We start from the raw sequence: 11,155 nt of genomic DNA, 5'->3' as shown, positions 1-11,155 counted from the left end.
AAATGTCACAAGAGGGGCAAAAAGTGAAGACATTACAACAATTTTAGATTAGATGACATGCTTGTAATTTTGTAGCAGGCTCTTTTTTAACCAATCTTTATTTAATTAAAATCTTAATATTTTTGCAAACTGTTATTTTTTTGTCTAGCGGTCGTGTGAAAAGGCCAAACTTTAAATTTTAACTATAAATAGCCAAAGGTGCCTTCTTTCTCATTTTCATGTGATAGAAACCAAGCACGAGCTCACACTATCTCTTTGCATTCACATGGCTACCCACTTTGACAACTTCTGTGAGTTCCTCTCCACCACCCCGTGGGTGGGCAAGAGCGAGCTCTTTGTCATGTTCTCTTGTGAAGTCGACTTTGAAAAGTCGCTTGCCCTTGTGTCCCAACATTATGAGACGCAGATTGCATACATGGAGCAATACTTGGCTCCCCACTCCATCTCCTTTCCCCATTGCCCCAATGATCGATGGGTGCTTGTTGAGCTGTTTAAGTACATTCAACAATATGCTCGCCCCTACATCCAGCGCCTTGAACGCTTCATCGACATCTGCATCCCCGCAGGAGCTTACTGTACCTTCAATAAGCAGGAGGTGAAGAGGTTGGGGAAGGGCAATTTAGGAACTAGGTTCCTCTCGTGGCTCGCCACTTTTGTGTTCCTCATCAGCGATGAGAATTCGGATGAGGAGGTAGAGATGCCTGCATTGTAGTTGGCAGGGTATTTGAGGGATGACAAGGAAGTGAAGGCAGTAGGAACGAGTGCTGGTGTAGAAGAGCAGCTTGCATCAGAGTACTTTTCAGAGGGTGCACAATCTACAGCTGAACAGCCCACTATAGTAGAAGATGCAGGGCCATCTTCCCCACACGAGGAGAGCAAGGTGCTGCCAGAGCTTGAGATCAATCTCTTGAGCACCATTGTGGTGGTGGAAGGTGAAGAATACTTATTTCTTCATGACCTTGAAAAGACAGCTGGCTTGAGAATGGATGAATGCTTGGGCATTATATGCACGCGATGTAAGGTGGACCTTGATACGTCTACCAACCTCGGTCCTCACCTAGATAGTGCTATATTACCTCTTAGAGAATCTATCGTGCAGAGACAGTTGCTTTGGTCAAGGAAACTGTGGTTGAGACCGCGGAGCAAGCCCTAGTTCTAGAGGAGGAATTCACAACCTTACAAGACAAGCTAGAGGGTGAAAAGGATACCCTTGCTCTGCTGGAGTAATGGAGGAGACCAAAGCACCAAAAAAGGATGAGGCTAAGTCCTTGATTGACCTCTCCGCCCCCACCAGCACTTTGGCAAAAGAAGACATTGAGCAAGAGGTAATAATCGACCTTTTATAACCTAGAAACATTTGTAATTATGTATAGAAAAATATTTTGATTTTTCCTTTGATTGCAGAGGGTGGTTGAAATTGACGCATTTGCTCTAGGAGAGGCGGCGGCGACAGCAGAGACCAGGCCAAGGTCCATGGACATGATGCTGCGTTGGCGCACTATCTTGGTCGACTTCCTGTGGATGGCATCGCCATTATCCACAGGGACTACACCCCTCAATCTGCCTTCACTCTCTTCTTTTTGAAAGCCCTCTCTAAAGTGCTCTGTGTAGCCTCTATGGCGGCACAGAGCACCAAATGTATAGTTCTGATTAAAAAATCCCTTGCCTTCGATGTTTTTGGTTCTGGATTTAGGGGTAAGCTTGTTGCTCGTACAGGTATAGCCAAAAGCATAGGCATAGAGGATCCTTAAGAAATAGCCCAATCACTCCTTGAGCACACTCTGCCCAATAACAAGAGAAGGAAGCTCAATATTATAAGAAAGCTTTTGTAAATATGATGTATCATTTCTTATTATGAATATAATACAATTTTTGTAAACTTATTTTCATCAAGTATATCATTGTTTTTTCTAGTTTGTACCATCAATGTTTTTGTGAATGCATCAGAAATGATGTATCATTTCTTATTATGAATATAATATAATTTTTGCAAACTTATTTTCATCAAGTATATCATTGTTTTTTCTAGTTTGTACCATCAATGTTTTTGTGAATGCATCAGAAATGACCCTGGGAGCCTGGGGGAGTAGTGCCAGAACAGTGCGAATTTTGAGCGTGCACCGCTGCTGTAGAGCCCAAATTCGCACTATTTTGGCACAGCTTCCCCAGCCCTTCAGGAGCAATTCTGATGCATTGGATGATAAATAATGTATTTTTACACATGATTAAAAGTATTTTTATCTTGTAAACTACTATTTCTCATAATCAATGTACTCAACTTGATTATAAATGCATCAAAAATGATTCTGAGTGGCTGGGGGAGCAGTGCCAGAACAGTGCGAATTTTGAGCCTGCACCGCTGCTGTAGAGCCCAAATTCGCACAGTTCTGGCATAGCTTTCCCAGCCCTCCAGGAGCAATTCTGATGCATTGGATGACAAATAATGTATCTTTATACATGATTAAGGGTATTTTTATTTTATAAATTACTGTTTTTATAATTAATGTACTCAACTTCATTATAAATGCATTAGAAATGATCCTAAGTGGCTGGGGGAGTAGTGCCAGAATAGTGCGAATTTTGAGCTTGCACCACCGTTGCTGCATAGCCTAAATTCGCACTGTTCTGGCATAGCTTCCTCAGTCCTCCAGGAGCAATTCTGATGCATTGGATGACAAACAATGTAATTTTACGCATGATTAAAGCTGTTTTTATCTTATAAACTATTGTTTCTCACAATTAGTGTACTCAACTTTATTATAAATGCATCAGAAATGATCCTGAGTGGCTGGGGGAGCAATGCCAGAACAGTGCGAATTTTGAGCCTGCACCGCTACTACAGAGCCTAAATTCGCACTGTTCTGGCATAGCTTCCCCAGTCCTCCAGGAACAATTCTGATGCATTAAATGACAAACAATGTAATTTTACACATGATTAAAGCTGTTTTTATCTTATAAACTATTATTTCTCACAATTAGTGTACTCAACTTCATTATAAATGCATCAAAAATGATCCTAAGTGGCTAGGGGAGCAGTGCCAGAACAGTGCAAATTTTGAGCCTGCACCGCCGCTGCAGAGCCTAAATTCGCACTGTTCTGGCATAGCTTGGAGCCTCCATGAAGTTTGCTGATGTCGTTCCTTCTCCACTGGGTTTGCTGTAGTAGTCTCTTGCCTTGGGTGACAAACCGGCACATGATAGACACTCCATGTTAAACAAACATGATGACACCGAGACATTGTAAGAGAAACTTAAATTTTTAATTATCAAAAGGTTACAAATGAAAGCCAGATAGGCTTGTTACAAAGGGGGGTTTGAAACAAAAGAGTTGCTTCAAAAACAAGGTTAACATCTAAGATCTCTAGATCGTGTCTCGCTCGCCTCGAATGCGCGAGCTAGTTGCATGTCCTTGGCAGATATGGTAATCCTCTTTGCATGTATTGCAAGGAGGTTGGTGTCTTCAAAAAGCCCAACAAGGTAAGCCTCGGAGGCTTCTTGTAATGCTTCAAGGGCAATCTCCTGCACCACATGGAGCTTTGTTCTATATCGTTGGAGAATCTCCTTCTCACTATGCGAGCAAAAGGGGCTCTTCTTATCAGCAACTCAGTGTTCCTCTGATAAAACTTGATTTCTTATAAAGCCCTATGCCCTTGGCGCATCCTTCTCCTTGGAGCTCTCTGTGTTGTGTTAGTGCATTGGCGAGGTTGGGACTTCCTTGGATTGAAGAGCTTGACCTTTCTACGCTTGCGCGCACTTGCAGGAACCTCCTCTTGGTCTCTCTCATAGTCTGAATCCTTCTCCTCCTGTTGCTGTGGGACCTGTGTATCAAGTTCCTCCCGGGTAGGTAGGGGACCCTGTCCTAGTTAGTAGGGTCTTGCCACCTATGGTGCTACGCAATGTAGGAATGTTTTCACCAACCTAGTCGAACTGCTCATCATTGGCCTCTCTGTCTTGATCTCTGGGGTGGCTGCATTGTGGGGTCTTCTTCACACGCTTGCTCCCACTAGAAGGGCCTGCATGTGTGTGCGCTGGTGTTGCTGTGGGAGGAGGGTTGGACTCTCGTGATCCCATTGGGCATGTCCTAGAATCCAAGGGGTCACTCTCTTCCGTGGTGTCGTCGCTGGGTGCCTTGCACTGTGTTTTGTGAAGGCATGGTAACACGTGCAGTGTTCTTGGTGCGTGCCACCATATCCATGTACGACTATGCTAACGTGGTGATGTGCTAGTGTCCTTACGTGGGTGTCTACATAGATCTTGAGCTCAAGCTCTCTAAAAAAGTGAAATGAAAATGAAGTGAGAGAAGGAACTATTAATAGTTTTTTTAAAGGGGGAAAAAAAAATCTAACTAAACTTATTTTCTTAGCCTTATTACATCTAGATTTATGCTGGTGCGTGCACAACCCAACGCCTCCCTTGTCTCCTCATTCGTGCACGCCAAGCACCATGCCTATGGGGAGCACTGGTCTGCAACCATGCAAGCCGAGCATGACTTTTTGCAGCCTTGCGTGCCTCTTGCACAAGCTTAGATTGTTGGGCCCGCTGCCTAACCAATACCCTTCCAAAGGTTATGCGATAAAACCGATTGAACATCTCTTGTAGATAGTTTGTACGTGTTCCTCCTACAGAAGCTCCACCTCCATGTCTTGTATTTTTGAAATAAACCCCTCTTGCTTTATAATGTGATTTCTCCATCCCTTGGGTACTCCACATGTTGAGCGATCCATACTAGTTCATGAAATACGCACCATGCGCATAAACTATGTGGTGTACACATGATAATAGAATTTAATTAGAAAAAGTCAAGGTTAAAACATGATAATAGAATTTAATTAGAAAAAGTCAAGGTTAAAACACCAGTTTATTTTTTTACTATACAACTTACCATATAGTGTGTTACTTTACTCTCTCCCCAAGCACCTAGCACACTTTTGGTGAATTCTATGATATGTTGTTGGAATGATTCTCGTTCTTGGGCAGTTGTGCTACTTTGATTCATAATGTGAACCATGTTATTGAAATTTATCCAAAGCTGTTTGCACATATTTACAAGAGCTGGCATTGGACAATCTACATTTGTTTTGATTGCCACATGTCTCTCCAGAGTCCCCAAGTCTTCTTTGAATTCTCTATGTTTGGTGGCTTCTCCAAAAATCTCCTTACCTTTGATTCAGTCATGTGGAGACCTTTTGAGCAACCTCGTACGACATACCAGAGGCCTGCTTATTCACTCCAATTTTCACGTTTCTACCATGGCAGCCCAGAGAATTCAAAAGATGCTCTAATTTACCAAGGGCTACAACTTTCCTCTCTTGTGTAGGCATTGTGAATGCATAATCTATATGGCACTTAAGCAATCGATCAAAGATTCTCATGAATGCATGAAGTGTGCAAAAGTGAATATTCTTTAGTGAAAAATTAATGATGGGGCTCCAATTTGAATTCCTGTTTGGTTCTCCTAGCATATCACGAGACATGACACCTTCCACCCATCTTGCATTTGGTTGTTCCTCATCTTTATCATCAGTTGATTCGGTTGGATCTACTGCATCTTCTTGTTGCTTCTTCCCTTTCTTGGGACCTTTCGAGGCATCCTTCCCAACAGAACCAACCTTCTGTATACCTTTTCCATTTGTCTTTTTCTACCTAGGAATATCAATCTGAGCATTGTAGTATGGACAAGGCCATCTTGATGTCGCGCCTTGAGCACAACCCATCATGCATTTAATTGTCTTCAAATCTCCCCCACCAAGATGCCAATCCACCTTGAATTTTCCTATGTTTTCTACATCTAAAAGTTGACCATCAATTGGCTTTTTGATTACATCTGTTATCGAGGGAGTCCTTTCAAACATCCATGTTAATACCTCATGTGTCTCCTTTGGTACCTCGAATGCACCAAGCCACCAGACCTCTTTCTCAGATTGCACACTAAAACTTGGTTTGGTAGTCTTTTCCCATACACAAATCATGGCCTCATTCATGAGCGTAATGCTCATACGTTCTAGCTTCCGACCTTTCACAATTTAGCACTCATCTAGCTTGAGCACAAATGAAAGTGTGCTCCCCAAAACTGCAAATAAACGGTAATTTACAATATTCAAAACAAAATAATCGTCTTCATTTTCTACTGAAAAACATGAATAGTAGCAATTGCAAGTCTCACCTTCTGGTGAAAGACCATAGAACTTCACCATAGCTTGTTGTAGTCTCTTAATATAAACAAAGATGTTATTGTAAACATCATAGTGAAATTATGTACTTGTCTTGATTTTCTTTCTACTTGATCCTGTGTCTAATGTTAATGTGCCCTCAACGTGATGAAACTGTCCTATAGCTTGCTGCACACATTATCATTATTAATACGCTTGACATTGTGAATCACCTTGAGTGTAGGAAATAAAGTACCAGTGATTCCTTGTCTTAGAAATGCATCTTTTACAACTTGACGGATTGCTTGGTACCCTTTCATGCTGATTCCAGCCACATCACAAGCATGTTGAATTAATGAAGAATCGATGGAGGTGGTAATCTCGCTCCACTACATTGCTGACAACAGCTTGGCATATTTTAGGATGATGAGGGTTAGTAATAATTGAGAGAATATCCTTGGTATTCAGAATGGCTTTGACCAAATCCTTCTATCCCTCTTCGTTAGAACCACACCTCCTATAGAAAATTCCTGGCAGAACACAAATCATGACTATTTTGTTTGAATCACTGAGTACATAATGAAAGTTTATGTTACTTACTTTGTTGTACGAATCCTTTTCTTCCGTGCTCCACCTTTAAACACAAGAGATTCTATACCAGCCAATGTCTTTTTGCGTTCACAAGCACCATTTGGCGTTGCTTTGAGTCGTTTGATAAGTTCCTCTAGCCTTGGAATCTTTGCATCCTTCTCCACATTCTTTGCGAGGATCTCTTTCATTTTATCTGATGATGTTTTAAGTCCTTCTTGACATTGTAAAAGGATGAATTGTGATGCTTGTAATTGAGATTGGAGAATATGGGTTTGCCAAGCTCCACTTGTAGTCAATCTTTTGCAGTATCCTAACAAGCCAAGCTCTCCTTCACCAACAAATTGCATAAAAGATGATAAATTGCGGAAACGAGGGTTTGCTCTTAATGGAGGGTCAACTGGGTAGAGATACCCATCAACCCAAAGATCTACATTTTTCTCCTTAGCTATCCTATGAGCTTGGACAGATTGTGCATCAGTAGGATGCGTTTTTTTAGAGCTGCCATACTCTTTAGGAATACGAATGTGTAGATCAACCTTCTGTTTTCTAGCTTCACAAGGGGCTATACACACAGCTTGCAAAGGCTCCATAGCTAAGCAGAGAGAGAGAGAGAGAGAGAGAGAGAGAGAGAGAGAGAGGGAGTGAGTGAGAGAGACTGTTAAAACTTTGCTGTTTTGCAGGTTTAACACAAATCTGTTTTTCTAAGTAGAAAATGATATTTTTGATATACAAATATACTAACATGGAGTTTTTCATCAATAAATTACATTTATGAGAAAAATTAAAAAATAATAATTTTTGGGGTCCCCACAATTTCGAGATCTGACAGTTAGTTATGTTTATGGGGTTGTGGGGACCTAACAGTTAGTTATGGATGTACTGGCTCCTGACAGGCTTCTGACGTTACCCTTGAATTACAAGCTTTTTGGAGGAAAAAAATCATTTTCATCATACATATTGGTTGGGTGGTGTTTTTTCCACCTCAACATGTAAAAAAAATAAAAAATAAAAAATTTTCACTTTTTGGGGCCCATCTAAATACGAGAATGTTTTGCTGATGTGGAAGGGAGATATGGTGGGAGTTAATGAGAAAGGAGATTTCAAACTGACAAGAAAGATTCAATTTATAGAGAGTGAAGATAAAAAATTCAAAAAATAAGAGAGAAAGTATGAGAAAAGTCAAAAAGTAAGAGAGTATGAGAATATTCCCTTTAAAAAGTAAAACTAGGGGGTATGGTTGATGTGGCAAGGCAAAAAATAGGGGTCATCATAGCCTTTATCTCCCTTAAGCCCAGCTTTTTAAGCTCTAATCCCTTAAAAATTAGGAATCCTTAGGAGGCCCTTTTTGGGTCCAAAAAATTCCTAATGTATAGTGGACTTTCCGTCCCGGGGAGGATCATCATTACCTTTCCCTTGGGAAGCTCCAGGGTAGCTATGTTGTCAGCTGAGTTGATTGTATATGCGGCATTCTTGACCCAGCTCTCCCTCCAAGTATAACTTCTTCTTTGGTCTCCCCTGTGGGAACCACATAAAATTTATAAGGCAATGGATTAGACACAATATGTACCATTTGTGTAAAAAACCAAGGCTTCGTATTTGTTTTTTGCTAGGCATCTGAATTTTGGCATGAGCACTGTGAAGAGATGGTTTGCCTAGGGATTTGAATTTTGGCATGAGCGCTGAAGAGATGGTTTGCCTAGGGAGACCCATGTTTCCCATGGAAAAAGATTGTGGCTAGCTATGGGAGACAATAAGGCACGCTTTCTTTGCATATTTCTGCCAAAGGGGAAATCTAACCATACCCAAAGGGTTATAGTTTTGTGTTGGGAAACTGCGCTTACACTCAGGGTGTTAAGCGAGGCAAAGATCTTGTAGGGTTCATGAAGGTACTGGGAGGTTGTGACCACAAATTGCATTTTGAATTTGTAATTTGGGAGAGTATCAAGTGTAGCTAGAATTTTCATCTAGTCATGGTGGTCAGCTTTGTCATCATTGACAGACGTGGTTGTGTATGGCTCCTACGCATCATCAAGGATTTGATGACAAGCTTCGCACAAACAAAGAGATCATTAGTCCTGGTTGTGGTCAGCTTTGTTGTTATTGACAGAAGTGACTGTGTATGGCTCCTACACATCATCAAGGATTTGATGGACAAGCTTCGCAAACAAAGAGATCATTAGTCCTGGCTGTGGTCATAGAATCTTTGGTGAAGGGACCTCTCATCATGGGATGTGTCTTCCATGTACATAAGTTCAATTTGAGCGTGTGATCCCGTTTGTAGGAGGTAGACATAATCTGTGAGATTGGGACATGATCTGTGTCCTAGTCATGGACCAGTCATGTTAGTCTCATGAAGGGTCTTCCCATGATGCTAGCATAACCACCATGAGTAAAGTCCATGACTACAAATGTGTGTTTGAAGCTCATGTCACTGACTTTAATCTTGAGGTTCTTCACTAGTCCAAGGGGTTTTGCAGATGTCCCGTCCACAAGCCTTTCATCAATTTGGTGTGATCTAGGGGTGATTGTCCCCAGTTTTCCCAGCACGTCCTTGTGATGATGCTTACACCAGCACCCCCATCTAGGATGGCTGTGATCGCATAATCTTCATAGGAAATAGGCAGGGTTGTGTTTATGCCATCACTTTCAAAGTAGTGACCCAACATATTTACTGGAATTGTTGATGAGCCTTTGAGTGGTGGATTTTTCTCATGACATAATTCAGGGTGATGGGGCTCATATTCATTTGAGGAATTTAAGTTGTCCATATCCTCGATGTCAATGGAGAGACGGAAAACTCTCTCTCTTGTAGCAAGAGGAGTACGATCCACACTAAGCTCAATCCAATGGGATTTGCATCCCTTTCGGAGCTAGGGATTCGACCCGTACCGGTGCACAAGAGCTTATCCACAAATGGAGAGAATGCTCATGGCTACCATCACTTGACACTAGACTAAGCATACACACAAGCTCAACTTGTCCTCATTCCTACACACCCATTCATTCACAAATACAAGCAAGAGGAATACAATCACTATGCACTCAAGCAAAGAGAAAGACCTCACTCCACTCCTATCTTCCTACAAGCATGCATACATTCAAGCATCAAGCTTCCATGAAAGCTTCAAATCAATCCATGTACTCAAAAATGAAATACTAAAAGCATGCATAAGAGTAAAATGATTAGAGAAGAGGATGAGAAAGACTCATGACATTGCTAATGATTCAATGAAGAGATAAAGCTTAAATGACTTGCAACTACCAATCTTGCAAGCCCTCCTTCCCCAACCCTCCACATGTCAATATTGGATCAATATGAGTACCTACATTGCACAGTTCCAAAATCAAAACTGTCTGACTAACCTTCCCATAGAACCAATGCCATATTTCAGTGAGGAAGCACTCCTTCCTCTACCACCTTCTCCAGAGGCCGGTTTTTGTGAGGGGTTGTCTCTGCATCCTGAGGAAATTGATACCATCTTTCCAGCAGACGAGGACACGGACCCACCATCAGCGCAAGAGTAACTCAGTGACTCCACAATAAGAACGACAAGCCAGGGCACTTTTCTCCCATTGGGTTTTTTCCCCTCGGCTATATTCGGTGTTTGGCACCACTAACAAATTTTATTCTTTTGTTTTTTCTTTGTTTGTTAATAAAACTTTGTGCAGAGATCTCAGCTTAAGAAGAGCATCAGATACGCCCCTACAGTCCACCTATCGTGCACACAAATTAGGAAGGGGGGAGATATGCTATGCCTACAGGGATCAAGGAGAAGCAATCTGCACAAAATCAGCAATTATTCAAGGCAAACGAACAACATCAACAGGGCACTACAACAGGTGTATGCAAATCTTAATCTTTATTTCTTTAAGTGCTCTTATCTTTCGAATATATGGTTTGCATGTACACAATATTGGCTGGTTTGAGTTTTTGATTTGTAGTTAAAATATGGTGAGTGAATTCTAGAGTCTTAGAAGACTTAGTAAAAGATATGTCTATCCAAAGACAGTGTAGGATATATACCAAGGGAGTATGCCAAGTACTTATGTCTTCAAGGTATATTAGTTATCCCTAGTGGTAGTTATCTCTTAGATATGAGCTAGGTGCTACGAGTAATAAAAATTTATGAAAATATACCCTACAAAAATATATATACAAGGTGAATTGCGACATGAAGTGTCTACCGCCATGCGAAGTGCTTGGTAGGACCTGGGGATGTCTCAGCACCTTGGGGCCGATGCCTTGGTTTCCATGGGGTGAACACTGATGTCTAGAAGCTTCAATAGAGGACCTTTGAAGAATCTATCGCCTTGATAGATGTTGGTAGGACTCGGGGGTACACTATGGGCCCTCGAAACCGATGCCCTCATCTTCAAGGGGTACTCCTTAGGTCATAAAAGAAAGAAAAAGGGTC

Source organism: Cibotium barometz, chromosome 39, assembly GCF_041138505.1.
Source record: "Cibotium barometz isolate CiBa-2024 chromosome 39, ASM4113850v1, whole genome shotgun sequence".
Classification (NCBI taxonomy): Eukaryota; Viridiplantae; Streptophyta; class Polypodiopsida; order Cyatheales; family Cibotiaceae; genus Cibotium; species Cibotium barometz.
This window is presented reverse-complemented; position numbering follows the sequence as displayed.